Below are 9,011 nucleotides of genomic sequence, written 5' to 3' on the forward strand. Positions count from 1 at the left end.
GCACACTGTTTGTGGCATAACTTTACTTCACAACCACCCTGGAAGATTATTTTATACAGAATTGTCAATATACATCTCCCCTCATATGAGACAAAATTTCAGGGTAAATGGACCAACCAGAACCACCCAAGACCAGTTCCAAGACAACCACTATTTTTGACGCAATTTACCCCAATTTGGGCACTTATTCTTGCCTAACATCCACCCAGAACCTCCCTGGAAGATTATTTTATAGAAAATGGTCAATATACATCTCCCCTCATATGAGACACAATTCCTGGGTAAATGGACCAACCAGAACCACTCAGGACCAGTTCCAACACAAGCACTCGTTGTCATAAAAGTGCCCATATTAGGCACATTGATTGTGGCATAACTTTACTTCACAACCACCCTGGAAGATCATTTTATACAGAATCGTCAATATACATCTCCCCTCATATGAGACAAAATTTCAGGGTAAATGGACCAACCAGAACCACCCAAGACAAGTTCCAAGACCACCACTATTTTTGACGCAATTTACCCCAATTTGGGCACTTATTCTTGCCTAACATCCACCCAGAACCTCCCTGGAAGATTATTTTATAGAAAATGGTCAATATACATCTCCCCTCATATGAGACACAATTTCAGGGTAAATGGACCAACCAGAACCACTCAGGACCAGTTCCAACACAAGCACTCGTTGTCATAAAAGTGCCCATATTAGGCACATTGATTGTGGCATAACTTTACTTTACAACCACCCTGGAAGATTATTTTATACAAAATGGTCAATATACGTCTACCCTCATATGAGACAAAATTTCAGGGTAAATGGACCAAGCAGAACCACCCAGGACCAGTTACAATGCAACCACTATTTTTGACGCAATTTACCCCAATTTGGGCACTATTTCTGGCCTAACATCCCCCCAGAACCTCCCTGGAAGACCAATTTTAAACAAAATTGTGAATTATACATCTACCCACAAATCAGACACAATTTCAGGGTAAATGGACCAACCAGAACCGCTCAGGACCAGTTCCAATACAAGCACTCGTTGTCATAAAAGTGCCCATATTAGGTACATTGATTGTGGCATAACTTTACTTCACGATCACCCTAGAAGATTATTTTATACAAAATGGTCAATATACGTCTACCCTCATATGAGACAAAATTTCAGCGTAAATGGACCAACCAGAACCACCCAAGACCAGTTCCAAGACAACCACTATTTTTGACGCAATTTACCCCAATTTGGGCACTTATTCTTGCCTAACATCCACCCAGAACCTCCCTGGAAGATTATTTTATAGAAAATGGTCAATATACATCTCCCCTCATATGAGACACAATTTCAGGGTAAATGGACCAACCAGAACCACTCAGGACCAGTTCCAACACAAGCACTCGTTGTCATAAAAGTGCCCATATTAGGCACATTGATTGTGGCATAACTTTACTTCACAACCACCCTGGAAGATTATTTTATACATTATGGTCAATATACATCTCCCCTCATATGAGACACAATTTCAGGGTAAATGGACCAACCAGAACCACCCAAGACAAGTTCCAAGACAACCACTATTTTTGACGCAATTTACCCCAATTTGGGCACTTATTCTTGCCTAACATCCACCCAGAACCTCCCTGGAAGATTATTTTATAGAAAATGGTCAATATACATCTCCTCTCATATGAGACACAATTTCAGGGTAAATGGACCAACCAGAACCACTCAGGACCAGTTCCAACACAAGCACTCGTTGTCATGAAAGTGCCCATATTAGGCACATTGATTGTGGCATAACTTTACTTCACAACCACCCTGGAAGATCATTTTATACAGAATGGTCAATATACATCTCCCCTCATATGAGACAAAATTTCAGGGTAAATGGACCAACCAGAACCACCCAAGACAAGTTCCAAGACCACCACTATTTTTGACGCAATTTACCCCAATTTGGGCACTTATTCTTGCCTAACATCCACCCAGAACCTCCCTGGAAGATTATTTTATAGAAAATGGTCAATATACATCTCCCCTCATATGAGACACAATTTCAGGGTAAATGGACCAACCAGAACCACTCAGGACCAGTTCCAACACAAGCACTCGTTGTCATAAAAGTGCCCATATTAGGCACATTGATTGTGGCATAACTTTACTTCACAACCACCCTGGAAGATTATTTTATACAAAATGGTCAATATACGTCTACTCTCATATGAGACAAAATTTAAGGGTAAATGGACCAACCAGAACCACCCAGGACCAGTTACAATGCAACCACTATTTTTGACGCAATTTACCCCAATTTGGGCACTATTTCTGGCCTAACATCCCCCCAGAACCTCCCTGGAAGACCAATTTTACACAAAATTGTGAATTATACATCTACCCACAAATAAGACACAATTCCCGGGTAAATGGACCAACCAGAACCGCTCAGGACCAGTTCCAATACAAGCACTCGTTGTCATAAAAGTGCCCATATTAGGTACATTGATTGTGATATAACTTTACTTCACGACCACCCTGGAAGATTATTTTATACAAAATGGTCAATATACGTCTACCCTCATAAAAGACAAAATTTCAGGGTAAATGGACCAACCAGAACCAACCAAGACAAGTTCCAACACAAGCACTCGTTGTCATAAAAGTGCCCATATTAGGCACATTGATTGTGGCATAACTTTACTTCACAACCACCCTGGAAGATCATTTTATACAGAATCGTCAATATACATCTCCCCTCATATGAGACAAAATTTCAGGGTAAATGGACCAACCAGAACCACCCAAGACAAGTTCCAAGACCACCACTATTTTTGACGCAATTTACCCCAATTTGGGCACTTATTCTTGCCTAACATCCACCCAGAACCTCCCTGGAAGATTATTTTATAGAAAATGGTCAATATACATCTCCCCTCATATGAGACACAATTTCAGGGTAAATGGACCAACCAGAACCACTCAGGACCAGTTCCAACACAAGCAGTCGTTGTCATAAAAGTGCCCATATTAGGCACATTGATTGTGGCATAACTTTACTTTACAACCACCCTGGAAGATTATTTTATACAAAATGGTCAATATACGTCTACCCTCATATGAGACAAAATTTCAGGGTAAATGGACCAAGCAGAACCACCCAGGACCAGTTACAATGCAACCACTATATTTGACGCAATTTACCCCAATTTGGGCACTATTTCTGGCCTAACATCCCCCCAGAACCTCCCTGGAAGACCAATTTTAAACAAAATTGTGAATTATACATCTACCCACAAATCAGACACAATTTCAGGGTAAATGGACCAACCAGAACCGCTCAGGACCAGTTCCAATACAAGCACTCGTTGTCATAAAAGTGCCCATATTATGTACATTGATTGTGGCATAACTTTACTTCACGATCACCCTAGAAGATTATTTTATACAAAATGGTCAATATACGTCTACCCTCATATGAGACAAAATTTCAGCGTAAATGGACCAACCAGAACCACCCAAGACCAGTTCCAAGACAACCACTATTTTTGACGCAATTTACCCCAATTTGGGCACTTATTCTTGCCTAACATCCACCCAGAACCTCCCTGGAAGATTATTTTATAGAAAATGGTCAATATACATCTCCCCTCATATGAGACACAATTTCAGGGTAAATGGACCAACCAGAACCACTCAGGACCAGTTCCAACACAAGCACTCGTTGTCATAAAAGTGCCCATATTAGGCACATTGAATGTGGCATAACTTTACTTCACAACCACCCTGGAAGATTATTTTATACATTATGGTCAATATACATCTCCCCTCATATGAGACACAATTTCAGGGTAAATGGACCAACCAGAACCACCCAAGACAAGTTCCAAGACCACCACTATTTTTGACGCAATTTACCCCAATTTGGGCACTTATTCTTGCCTAACATCCACCCAGAACCTCCCTGGAAGATTATTTTATAGAAAATGGTCAATATACATCTCCCCTCATATGAGACACAATTTCAGGGTAAATGGACCAACCAGAACCACTCAGGACCAGTTCCAACACAAGCACTCGTTGTCATAAAAGTGCCCATATTAGGCACATTGATTGTGGCATAACTTTTCTTCACAACCACCCTGGAAGATTATTTTATACAAAATGGTCAATATACGTCTACTCTCATATGAGACAAAATTTCAGGGTAAATGGACCAACCAGAACCACCCAGGACCAGTTACAATGCAACCACTATTTTTGACGCAATTTACCCCAATTTGGGCACTATTTCTGGCCTAACATCCCCCCAGAACCTCCCTGGAAGACCAATTTTACACAAAATTGTGAATTATACATCTACCCACAAATAAGACACAATTCCCGGGTAAATGGACCAACCAGAACCGCTCAGGACCAGTTCCAATACAAGCACTCGTTGTCATAAAAGTGCCCATATTAGGTACATTGATTGTGGCATAACTTTACTTCACGACCACCCTGGAAGATTATTTTATACAAAATGGTCAATATACGTCTACCCTCATAAAAGACAAAATTTCAGGGTAAATGGACCAACCAGAACCAACCAAGACAAGTTCCAAGACAACCACTATTTTTGACGCAATTTACCCCAATTTGGGCACTATTTCTGGCCTAACATCTCCCCAGAACCTCCCTGGAAGACCAATTTTACACAAAATTGTGAATTATACATCTACCCACAAATGAGACACAATTCCCGGGTAAATGGACCAACCAGAACCGCTCAGGACCAGTTCCAATACAAGCACTCATTGTCATAAAAGTGCCCATATTAGGTACATTGATTGTGGCATAACTTTACTTCACGACCACCCTGGAAGATTATTTTATACAAAATGGTCAATATACGTCTACCCTCATATGAGACAAAATTTCAGGGTAAATGGACCAACCAGAACCACCCAAGACCAGTTCCAAGACAACCACTAATTTTGACGCAATTTACCCCAATTTGGGCACTTATTCTTGCCTAACATCCACCCAGAACCTCCCTGGAAGATTATTTTAAAGAAAATGGTCAATATACATCTCCCCTCATAAGAGACACAATTTCAGGGTAAATGGACCAACCAGAACCACTCAGGAAAAGTTCCAACACAAGCACTCGTTGTCATAAAAGTGCCCATATTAGGCACATTGATTGTGGCATAACTTTACTTCACAACCACCCTGGAAGATTATTTTATACATTATGGTCAATATACATCTCCCCTCATATGAGACACAATTTCAGGGTAAATGGACCAACCAGAACCACCCAAGACAAGTTCCAAGACAACCACTATTTTCAACGAAAATTACCCCATTTTGGGCACTATTTCTTGCCTAACATCCCCCCAGAACCTCCCTGGAAGACTAATTTTATACAAAATGGTGAATTATACATCTATCCGCAAATGAGACACAATTTCTGGGCAAATGGACCAACCAGAACTGCTCAGGACCAGTTCTAATACAAGCACTCGTTGTCATAAAAGTGTCCATATTAGGTACACTGATTGTGGCATAACTTTACTTCACAGCATCCCTGGAAGATTATTTTATACAAAATGGTCAATATACATCTACCCTCATATTAGACAAAATTTCAAAGTAAATGGACCAACCAGAACCACCCAAGACCACTTCCAATGCAACCACTATTTTTAACAAAATTTAGCCCAATTTGGGCACTATTTCTGGCCTAACATCCCTCCAGAACCTCCCTGGAAGACTAATTTTACACAAATTTGTCAATAATACATCTACCCACAAATAAGACACAATTCCTGGGTAAATGGACCAACCAGAACCACCCAGGACCAGTTCCAATACAAGCACTCGTTGTCATAAAAGTGCCCATATTAGGTACATTGATTGTGGCATAACTTTACTTCACAACATCCTTGGAAGATTATTTTATACAAAATGGTCAATATACATCTACCCTCATATGAGACAAAATTTCAGGGTAAATGGACAAACCAGAACCAACCAAGACAAGTTCCAAGACAACCACTATTTTTGACGCAATTTACCCCAATTTGGGCACTTATTCTTGCCTAACATCCACCCAGAACCTCCCTGGAAGATTATTTTATAGAAAATGGTCAATATACATCTCCACTCATAAGAGACACAATTTCAGGGTAAATGGACCAACCAGAACCACTCAGGACCAGTTCCAACACAAGCACTCGTTGTCATAAAAGTGCCCATATTAGGCACATTGATTGTGGCATAACTTTACTTCACAACCACCCTGGAAGATTGTTTTATACATTATGGTCAATATACATCTCCCCTCATATGAGACACAATTTCAGGGTAAATGGACCAACCAAAACCACCCAAGACAAGTTCCAAGACAACCACTATTTTTGACGCAATTTACCCCAATTTGGGCACTTATTCTTGCCTAACATCCACCCAGAACCTCCCTGGAAGATTATTTTATAGAAAATGATCAATATACATCTCCCCTCATATGAGACCCAATTTCAGGGTAAATGGACCAACCAGAACCACTCAGGACCAGTTCCAACACAAGCACTCGTTGTCATAAAAGTGCCCATATTAGGCACATTGATTGTGGCATAACTTTACTTCACAACCACCCTGGAAGATCATTTTATACAGAATGGTCAATATACATCTCCCCTCATATGAGACAAAGTTTCAGGGTAAATGGACCAACCAGAACCACCCAAGACAAGTTCCAAGACCACCACTATTTTTGACGCAATTTACCCCATTTTGGGCACTTATTCTTGCCTAACATCCACCCAGAACCTCCCTGGAAGATTATTTTATAGAAAATGGTCAATATACATCTCCCCTCATATGAGACACAATTTCAGGGTAAATGGACCAACCAGAACCACTCAGGACCAGTTCCAACACAAGCACTCGTTGTCATAAAAGTGCCCATATTAGGCACATTGATTGTGGCATAACTTTACTTCACAACCACCCTGGAAGATTATTTTATACAAAATGGTCAATATACGTCTACCCTCATATGAGACAAAATTTCAGGGTAAATGGACCAACCAGAACCACCCAGGACCAGTTCCAATGCAACCACTATTTTAAACGAAATTTACCCCAATTTGGGCACTATTTCTGGCCTAACTACCCTCCAGAACCTCCCTGGAAGACTAATTTTACACAAATTTGTCAATAATACATCTACCCACAAATAAGACACAATTTCTGGGTAAATGGACCAACCAGAACCACCCAGGACCAGTTCCAATACAAGCACTCGTTGTCATAAAGGTGCCCATATTAGGTACATTGATTGTGGCATAACTTTACTTCACAACATCTTTGGAAGATTATTTTATACAAAATGGTCAATATACGTCTACCCTCATATGAGACAAAATTTCAGGGTAAATGGACCAACCAGAACCACCCAGGACCAGTTACAATGCAACCACTATTTTTGACGCAATTTACCCCAATTTGGGCACTATTTCTGGCCTAACATCCCCCCAGAATCTCCCTGGAAGACTAATTTTACACAAATTTGTCAATAATACATTTTCCCAGATATGAGACACAATTCCTGGGTAAATGGACCAATCAGAACCGCTCAGGACCAGTTCCAATACAAGCACTCGTTGTCATAAAAGTGCCCATATTAGGTACATTAATTGTGGCATAACTTTACTTCACGACCACCCTGGAAGATTATTTTATACAAAATGGTCAATATACGTCTACCCTCATATGAGACAAAATTTCAGGGTAAATGGACCAACCAGAACCACCCAGGACCAGTTACAATGCAACCACTATTTTTGACGCAATTTACCCCAATTTGGGCACTATTTCTGGCCTAACATCCCCCCAGAACCTCCCTGGAAGACCAATTTTACACAAAATTGTGAATTATACATCTACCCACAAATGAGACACAATTCCCGGGTAAATGGACCAACCAGAACCGCTCAGGACCAGTTCCACTACAAGCACTCGTTGTCATAAAAGTGCCCATATTAGGTACATTGATTGTAGCATAACTTTACTTCACGACGACCCTGGAAGATTATTTTATACAAAATGGTCAATATACGTCTACCCTCATATGAGACAAAATTTCAGGGTAAATGGACCAACCAGAACCACCCAAGACCAGTTCCAAGACAACCACTATTTTTAACAAAATTTACCCCAATTTGGGCACTTATTCTTGCCTAACATCCACCCAGAACCTCCCTGGAAGATTATTTTATAGAAAATGGTCAATATACATCTCCCCTCATATGAGACACAATTTCAGGGTAAATGGACCAACCAGAACCACTCAGGACCAGTTCCAACACAAGCACTCGTTGTCATAAAAGTGCCCATATTAGGCACATTGATTGTGGCATAACTTTACTTCACAACCACCCTGGAAGATTATTTTATACAAAATGGTCAATATACGTCTACTCTCATATGAGACAAAATTTCAGGGTAAATGGACCAACCAGAACCACCCAGGACCAGTTCCAATGCAACCACTATTTTTAACGAAATTTACCCCAATTTGGGCACTATTTCTGGCCTAACATCCCTCCAGAACCTCCCTGGAAGACTAATTTTACACAAATTTGTCAATAATACATCTACCCACAAATAAGACACAATTCCTGGGTAAATGGACCAACCAGAACCACCCAGGACCAGTTCCAATACAAGCACTCGTTGTCATAAAGGTGCCCATATTAGGTACATTGATTGTGGCATAACTTTACTTCACAACATCCTTGGAAGATTATTTTATACAAAATGGTCAATATACGTCTACCCTCATATGAGACAAAATTTCAGGGTAAATGGACCAACCAGAACCACCCAGGACCAGTTACAATGCAACCACTATTTTTGACGCAATTTACCCCAATTTGGGCACTATTTCTGGCCTAACATCCCCCCAGAATCTCCCTGGAAGACTAATTTTACACAAATTTGTCAATAATACATTTACCCAGATAT

Source organism: Stigmatopora argus, chromosome 20, assembly GCF_051989625.1.
Source record: "Stigmatopora argus isolate UIUO_Sarg chromosome 20, RoL_Sarg_1.0, whole genome shotgun sequence".
Classification (NCBI taxonomy): Eukaryota; Metazoa; Chordata; class Actinopteri; order Syngnathiformes; family Syngnathidae; genus Stigmatopora; species Stigmatopora argus.